The 8226-nt window shown below is 41.6% G+C and overlaps 1 pseudogene; it reads left to right on the forward strand.

The window, feature by feature from the left end:
• The first annotated feature begins 867 nt into the window (after positions 1–867).
• On the forward strand, positions 868–2255 carry LOC104955013 (plexin-A1 pseudogene; annotated as a pseudogene).
• Positions 2256–8226: the final 5971 nt, after the last annotated feature.

Below are 8226 nucleotides of genomic sequence, written 5' to 3' on the forward strand. Positions count from 1 at the left end.
ACCCCTGCCTATATTTCGTGAGCTGATTATGGAGCCTTCATTGTAACAGTAATTCAGATGCAATTAGCCTATATAAAAGGGCTCAAATTGGAAGCACTGTCTGGGCCGTCTTTTTCACTCAATTCTGCAATAGGTAGATCTCGCCTTTCACCTAGGCCGAGGTCGGTGATCTTGGGCTTAAAAAGGTTGGTGACCACTGCTCTAAAGCATCTTTGAGCACCTGTAAAAGCTCTAACAAAATATTACTATTATTATTATTATTACCTCTCACTGTCTCCCATTTTATTGTGTTTGACCAGTTATCTTACAAATGTCCTCTCTTCTCTGTTGTTATATATCATTGGATTCTCCCTGCATACTTGTAATGTATGGATGTTTCCATACTGCCACAATGTTTTAAGTCAGTGGCTCACCCTTTTTGTCCTTTTTTTTGCACATGCAATGCAAAACATCTGCATGTTTCCTTACTTGCAAACTTGTGTCACAAGTTGCTTTTCTGTGTGTATGTATTTTTGTCTATGTATGCACACCCCGTCTGCTAGATCCTTTAATACCTCCAGACAATCAATACGCAGAAGAGCGATGTTTGGCCCTGTCTTCTTTTAAAAGATGCACTCCACACAGTGGAGCGAGCCAAGAGTCGAGAAGTCAATAAAACAAAGCCGATAGTGCCCTCATTTGTTTTTTTGGACTTCTGCAACGAGGCCTCAGAGTCTCAGTCTGTGGGCGAATATTTAGCGCCGTGTCATTTCGATACACACAAATTAATCCTTTTTGGTCCGATATTTTAAAGTGCAAAACATGCCCATGAACATATTGACATCTTTGTTTGCTAAGATTTTGTTTGTTTCTCTTTCTCAGGGCTGGTGGCGGACAAGGCTGAAGATCAGGGGATGAGGTTATAAAAACAAAAGCCGACAAAGGAGGGAAAAAAAGAGGAAGACGATTGCTTGGAAACTTTTGCTTTGCATCATCAGACCCTGCAGTCTTAAAAGTCACTGACTGACCCTGTGGAGTTTTACACACCCAAAAATACTTACCAACACCCACACTCTCACACCTCCCCTCCCCTCACCACCATGTCCCCCCACTCCAATCATCTTATGCTTATCCTCCCCGTCCTCCTCCATCTCTTCTCCCCCTCCCTGTCCATGCCCTTCACCTCCACTCCTTCCTCCTCCCTCCTCACCTTCTTCCCACCGGAGGGAGGTCTCACACATTTGGTGGTTCACAACAAAACGGGCGAGGTCTACCTTGGCGCCGTCAACTGGATCTACAAGCTGTCGAGCAACCTGACCAAGCTCCGAAACCATGTGACTGGCCCAGTCACAGACAACCCTCGCTGTTACCCCCCGCCCGGAGTCCAGTCCTGCCCCCATGAGCTGGTGCAGACCTCGAACATCAATAAACTCCTGCTACTTGATGCTGCCCACAACCGCTTAATCGCCTGTGGAAGTACCTCCCAGGGAATATGCCAATTCCTGCGTCTGGATGATTTGTTCAAGCTCGGTGAGCCCCACCACCGCAAAGAGCATTATCTATCCAGCGTTGCAGAGGCAGGCACCATGTCAGGTGTCGTGATATCCCCGGATCTTTTTGGCGGAGGTGGGAAACTTTTTGTCGGTACTCCCATTGACGGGAAATCTGAGTACTTCCCTACGCTGTCGAGCCGCAAGTTGATGTCCAACGAGGAGAACGCCGACATGTTCAGCTTCGTCTACCAGGACGAGTTTGTCTCTTCGCAGCTGAAGATTCCCTCAGACACGCTCTCCAAGTTCCCGGCATTCGACATCTACTACATCTACGGCTTCAACAGCGAGCAGTTTGTGTATTACCTCACCTTACAGCTCGACACCCAGCTCACCTCGCCAGACGCAAGCAGCGAACAGTTCTTCACCTCTAAAATCGTCCGCCTATGCGTCGACGATCCTAAGTTCTACTCCTACGTTGAGTTCCCAATCGGCTGCACCAAGGACGGAGTGGAGTACCGCTTGGTTCAGGATGCTTATTTGGCCCGGCCGGGGGCCCGTTTGGCCCGTTCGCTCGGTATTGAAGAACACGAGGAGGTTCTGTTCACTGTGTTCGCGCAGGGTCAGAAGAACAGGGCCAAGCCTCCCAAGGAGTCGGCTTTGTGTCTGTTCACTATGAAACGGATAAAGGAGAAAATTAAAAAGAGGATTCAGTCGTGCTACAGAGGAGAGGGGAAGCTCTCCCTGCCCTGGCTGCTCAACAAGGAGCTGGCCTGCATCAACTCGGTGAGTGTTTGACACAGTAGCTCTCAAAACGTTTTTTGTGATCATCAGTTCTCATGATTTTTTTAAAATTCCTGATAGTTTTGGCTTGATTTTGTGTGCACATGTGTTTATTTGAAATCAAACGGAGAATAGGCTACTTTACCTCTTAGTTTCAAGTACAGTTCTCGGAATAAGTTTGTGTTGGACCGCCACTAACATTTTAGTGGTCTTGGGTTTAGGGTGTGTTTATATTAAGCATGTCTGCAGAGGAACTGCCCAGCTCTGAAGCATTTACTCCATTAATTCAATTTCTTTACTAAGGTGAGAATTATGTTGTTGCTTGGTTTAACAAAAACCCACTGTGAGGACTAGAATGTTAATAATTATGCGGTATTTACAGAATTTCTTTAGAGAGAACATAATTGAAGCCAAACTATTCTGGAAATACCCCTAACGGCAATTGTCGGGTGAATTAAAACATTATTCTGAACATTGAATACATTTAGCCACCACACTGTCACGGCCAAAGCAAGAATCTCCACCCTGTTAGGATGGCAGGACACCAACAATGAGGAAGAAGTTATGGAAAGTAGGGATTTGGACAAAAGTTACATTTTCCATTCTGGTTTGAGCCAAAGCAACCAAAGTGTTGGTGTAAGTGCACATTTGGTGCAACATGAAGTACATGTTCTCTCATAGGCTTCGTCAATCCAGAATTATAGAACTAGAATAACAAAGTAGTTTGAAGTGTATACCTGCACACACAAACTGAAAGTCAATGTTTCAGGTAGTGCAGGTTGGAATGCTACGATGGTCATATCATAAATTAATATATTGTCAAAATGTCTCCACAGCCAAATTAGACTTCTCATTCAACCTAGAAAGAGAACAGCTGTCTCCACGTCCCCATTTACTTTTTCCCACAGTATTTCAGACTTTCCACAAGTTGCGGATGACTTGTCTATCCTTTTCCTCATAGATGAGCTGACCTATGGGTGCCTGAGAGACATTGTGAGTGTGTGTGTGTGTCACCTGCATCACACACACACACACACACACACACACACACACACACACACACACACACACACACACACACACACTCACGGCCATGTATCCTCATGAATAATTCACCTGGTCTCACCTTCTGTTATTCAGACGGTGCTCCATAACAACCTGCCATAAATCTCTGGACTACTCTCCACCTCTCTGTCTCCATCTCTTCTCTGCAACCCCATCCTTTGCATAAAGATTTCTTTCATTCTGCTAAGCCCATTCTCCCTCTGCTCCTTCTCTTATCTACATTTTACTTCCTTGTCTTTATTTCCTCCCTCAACACCTCTTTGTGACCTCTCTTCTTTGCGTTCATTTTCTAACCTTTAACCTCCCTCTTTTTACATTCTTGCTCCTGTTCACCTTCTTCCCTCTCGTCCACCTCTCTCTCTCTCTCTCTCTCTTAAGTCCTTGCTCTTTCTCCATTTCTCTCTGCCCTCTCCTTGACTTTCCACTGAGTGATGAGGTGTAGAGTGACTTAGTGCCTAAAGCCAGTGCCTGGATGTGATCTGAAAATACAATGTGGAGGGAACAGATGATGCCAATGAAAGGAGAGAGAAATGGGGAAAGAAAGTTGTTGGTATTATGAGAGGAGGGATAGATTGGCAAAAAGTCAGATGTGGATGGAGGGTGTGCAAACAAGAAAGGGAACAAAGGAAAGATATTAGGAAGAGTACATCGGAATTAGATGAGGAAAGACATAGGAAAGAAATAAGGTATAGCTCTGCTCCTCAGAGGCTGTACACTATTAAGAACACTCAGGTTTGATTTAAATACTAAATAAAGATTTTAATGCTGCACAGCTTTTTTCAATTTTTTTCTTTTTTTCAAAGCTTTATTCATTGTGGTTTAAACACATTATTTCTGTACATCCGAGATTAAGATTAGGCTGCAAAAAAAAAATGAGTAATACATTTTAGTAGCATGTGTAACATTATTTATTGTGTGATCCAAATATTTTCAATAACTCTGGAGCATTGTTAAATCAAAGTTCTAAATTGAAAAGAGATAGATGTAATCTTTTTAGAAATTCACAATGTAGCCTTTCAAAACCAATACTGTAACTCCCTGATGCACACAAAGACATGAACCTGCACTAACCTAACAGGGCAGCAATCCAACAGCATGATCAATTACATTTATTTAACCGTAGATTGTAAAATATCATTTTTAGGGTAATAACATAATGGACATTCATAGCATGATACAATAACCTGAAAAGGAGCTTCACATTTAAGAAAAAACTAGGAGCACATTCCTACTGACATGAAGCATCTTAAAGAATCATGAAGGTGGACTTGTTGTCTCTTTGTGCTTCTATTTGAGTCAATCTTCTCTCCTTATTCTCAGTCAATTTAGCTAGTTATTTGCAACATGTCATTACACTGTATGCACCGTGTCGGACACCACTCCTTTAATTATGACCAGACTTTAGGGAAATAGAATTAGCTAACAGGTGTTTTTCTTCCTGATTTGAATGCCCATATGGCATCTGTGGACATCAAACATGTAGCTGTTCCCTTACTGGATGATAATTTGCTGCGTTGGTGCAGGCCCTCCCCTTCATATGGCATGCAAAAGATAACAATGTTTCTTTGAAGTAAAGTCACTACCTGTGAAACCCATGTTTCAGTTATATTTGCTAAGTACAATATGAAAGTGTCATGCTTTAATACATTAACAACCCTGCATCTCTGTCACAAGCCCACAGGGGCAGTGATAGCACCATGCGGCCTTGTAGTATAAAGTGTACTGTATATGCATTATGCTAATGAGCGTACAGTTACATGATTGTCCTTTATGGCCATCTGTCGTTCTGCCTGCGATCGATCAAGGTCGTGTCAGCTGAGCTCGCTCTGGGACGTCGCTGTGATGAATTCATCATCTCCTCGGTACAGGCATGTTCAGCGCTTCCTGACGAGATCCGTGACAGCCCTTTTGCACTCGTGTCGTGGGGAAACTTTCATATCGACTCAGTCCAAGAGGCAAGGTTGGGTCGGTCAGTCAACCCTTCACTTAATCTGGAGGATATCACACTTCATCAAGGTGCACAACACTTGACGAAATTATTCTGGAAACCTTGTGCCCTGCAAAGATGTTTAGTAATAACTTCCTTATACTATAGCTTTCCTGGCAGTGGGTTCCCATTGACAACCTGTATCAGGTACAGGACTTTCAATTCCACAATCAAATTGTCTCAAATTGGTTTGAAATAAGTCCAATTCCAACTTTCCTGTTACAACCCAGCAAGTTAAATTCACATATGGCATAGAAGGTCATTTGAATGATGTGTTAGTCCATGTGGATCTCCACAATGTCCTTCATGACTTTTGACATGACATGACGGGTTTAAGTTCACCACTTCTGCCATAGTGCAGAGGATTCCAGGAGACACACGAGAGCTACAGTATTCATTCGTGCGACAATGTCCTGTCGCATTTGCAGATCTTTTTGTTTTTTCTGCATGGTTTGGACACCGTCATAATTTTGCTACAGGCTGTCTTATGTCACTAAAGCTCAGTTGTCGGTAATGTATCGTACAGTATTTATCAACAGGTTTTGGAATTATATCCCACATTTTGACCACGTCTCTCATGATTGTCGACTTTTGGCTCAGACCGTGATAAATGACACAGTCCGAACAGCATTGGGCGGTGCCAGAGATTTTCTGTTGGGAGTGCTGTGGGGTAGCTTGCCGCTTCATAGAGGTTGCTCAAACATGTAGGGTTTGCCATTAAGGTAGCTGTGAGGGAATATTTCTGTCTTTACTCCTAGATATTTAACCTTTTCTGTGTGTTGACGTTTACGACACAACCCTGACTCTGGTATCTCTCTTAAGGAAAGGGAGGCTCCAGCTATCTTGATAAACCAGTTCAACTCTCGGTCACAAAATGGTTTACGGCTGTGGGAACACTGGCCTCGAGGCCATTAAGGGTCAGACGCAAGTGATTCAGGGTGCCCAGCTGTTTAGTCTATCTCCCCAAATATGTTGTTTACTCTCTCTGAACTAGTTAAAAGGTCTATCGAGAGAGAGGCGCGGCAGGTTTGACATGGCAACCCACCAGGGCAGTCAGAACCTCTGGCTGTGTGACTTGTGATGTGAATTTCTCCGGCCGATACTTGTAAATAAACATTCAGTGTTTGACATAAAAGCTCCAACTCTCATCGTGTCTCTCTGAGTCCTGACTCTCCATTGCTGCAGAAGTTTCCCTTACAGCATTCACTGAACACGGGAAATTACAATCCTGCCGTCCTCTAGTGTCATGATGAGGTTCAGGCAAAGCACGGTTAATGTATTATATTTTTGATTCAATAATATAATACATGACTTTGAGAGTAGGCAATCTAGGCATATTAACAAAATTAATTAAACATACTCTTCACGGCGATGGTGAAGTGAGGTTATTATTATTATATTTTTTGCTAGGGGGCCCTTAGTGGCTGCGGGGCCCTAAACGGACGCTTATGTCGCTTAATGGGTCGGGCCGGCTCTGACCGTATTGGTACAAAGAGCGACATCTACTGACGGATTTTGGAACATTGATTGGATTTTTCTCATGGCAGTTAGACTCTAGACAAACCAGGGGACTTTATGTTTAATCTGTGTCTGTCCATTTGGTGTAGTATGTTATCTAATGTTACATTTGGTTTATATATTAGTCACTTTGTTATGATATACCAGGTTTTAGGGCTTGGTTTGAACATTCATTACATTACATGTTACTTCTTAGACGCTCTTATCCAAAGCGACGTACATACTCAATACTGTGGGCAATCCCCACAGGAGCAATTTGCGGTGAAGTGTCTTGCCCAGGGACAAAACGACCAGCTGACTGCAGTGGGGTTTAATCCTGGAAATAAAAAATAAACCAGATGAATTTTTCTTTAATCCTGATATACACTGTAAAACCTGACAAGTTAATAGAACTCAAACGTTTTTTTGAAACTGATTACATCGACATTTTTGAGTACCTCAACTTAAATGTTTTAAGTTAAAGTATAATCTTATCAATTGAGTTCTATTTATTAGTCATTTTTAAGTGACACAAACATATTGTTTTAAGTTAAAGAAACATGGATATATTAACTTATTTGAACTAATAATTTTTGTTAACACTGTACATATAAAGATCAAGTATCTTTAACTTAAACATTTTCATATCTCTTCAACTAGCTATTTTGTTAGCACAGTAGATATGAAAATCAGGTAGATTTAACTTAATATTTTTGTATTATCTCTAAACCCCAATATGAATTAAAAATTTCAATTGAGTAGTACTCAAAACGGAATGTGGAATACTTAAAACGTTTGTTGAAACCGATTACATCGACATTTTTAGTTAACTGTAACTCAAAATCCCTAAGTTAACATTTTGACTAAACATTAAAAAGCACTTTAACACTGACAATTTAAATGCAAATTACTGTTTTATTAAGTGACACACACTTTACCAAACAATATAAATTATAGCAAATAACTAACTTTTAAATACAAAATAAATTAAACAGTGCTAAGGCCTTGACAAATATCCAGATATATATTTTTAAAAGTATACAATAATGTATGGGAAACAGTCCTTCAACTTGAAGCTGAACAGTAACACATTTTTCAATGAACAGATTTAAAGTGCAGGATGTAAACAGAGAACATGTGTGTGTGTGTGTAGAATATGTATTGTAAGGTATCAAAATGTATGTGAAAATGTTTTCCATCCTTTTTTAACATTTACAAACAAACAAACTTGAACAGTAACACATATTACAATGCATAGAGCAGATTTAAAGAGTGTGTGTGTGTGGGGCACAACCCCAGCGTCCAGCCACAAGGGTGTGTGTGTGTGTGTGTGTGTGTGTGTGTGTGTGTGTGTGTGTGTGTGTGTGTGTGTGTGTGTGTGTGTGTGTGTGTGTGTGTGTGTGTGTGTGTGTGTGTTAGGGGTTT

This window comes from Notothenia coriiceps, unplaced genomic scaffold, assembly GCF_000735185.1.
Source record: "Notothenia coriiceps isolate Sejong01 unplaced genomic scaffold, NC01 NC01_scaffold00024444, whole genome shotgun sequence".
In the NCBI taxonomy this organism is placed as follows: domain Eukaryota; kingdom Metazoa; phylum Chordata; class Actinopteri; order Perciformes; family Nototheniidae; genus Notothenia; species Notothenia coriiceps.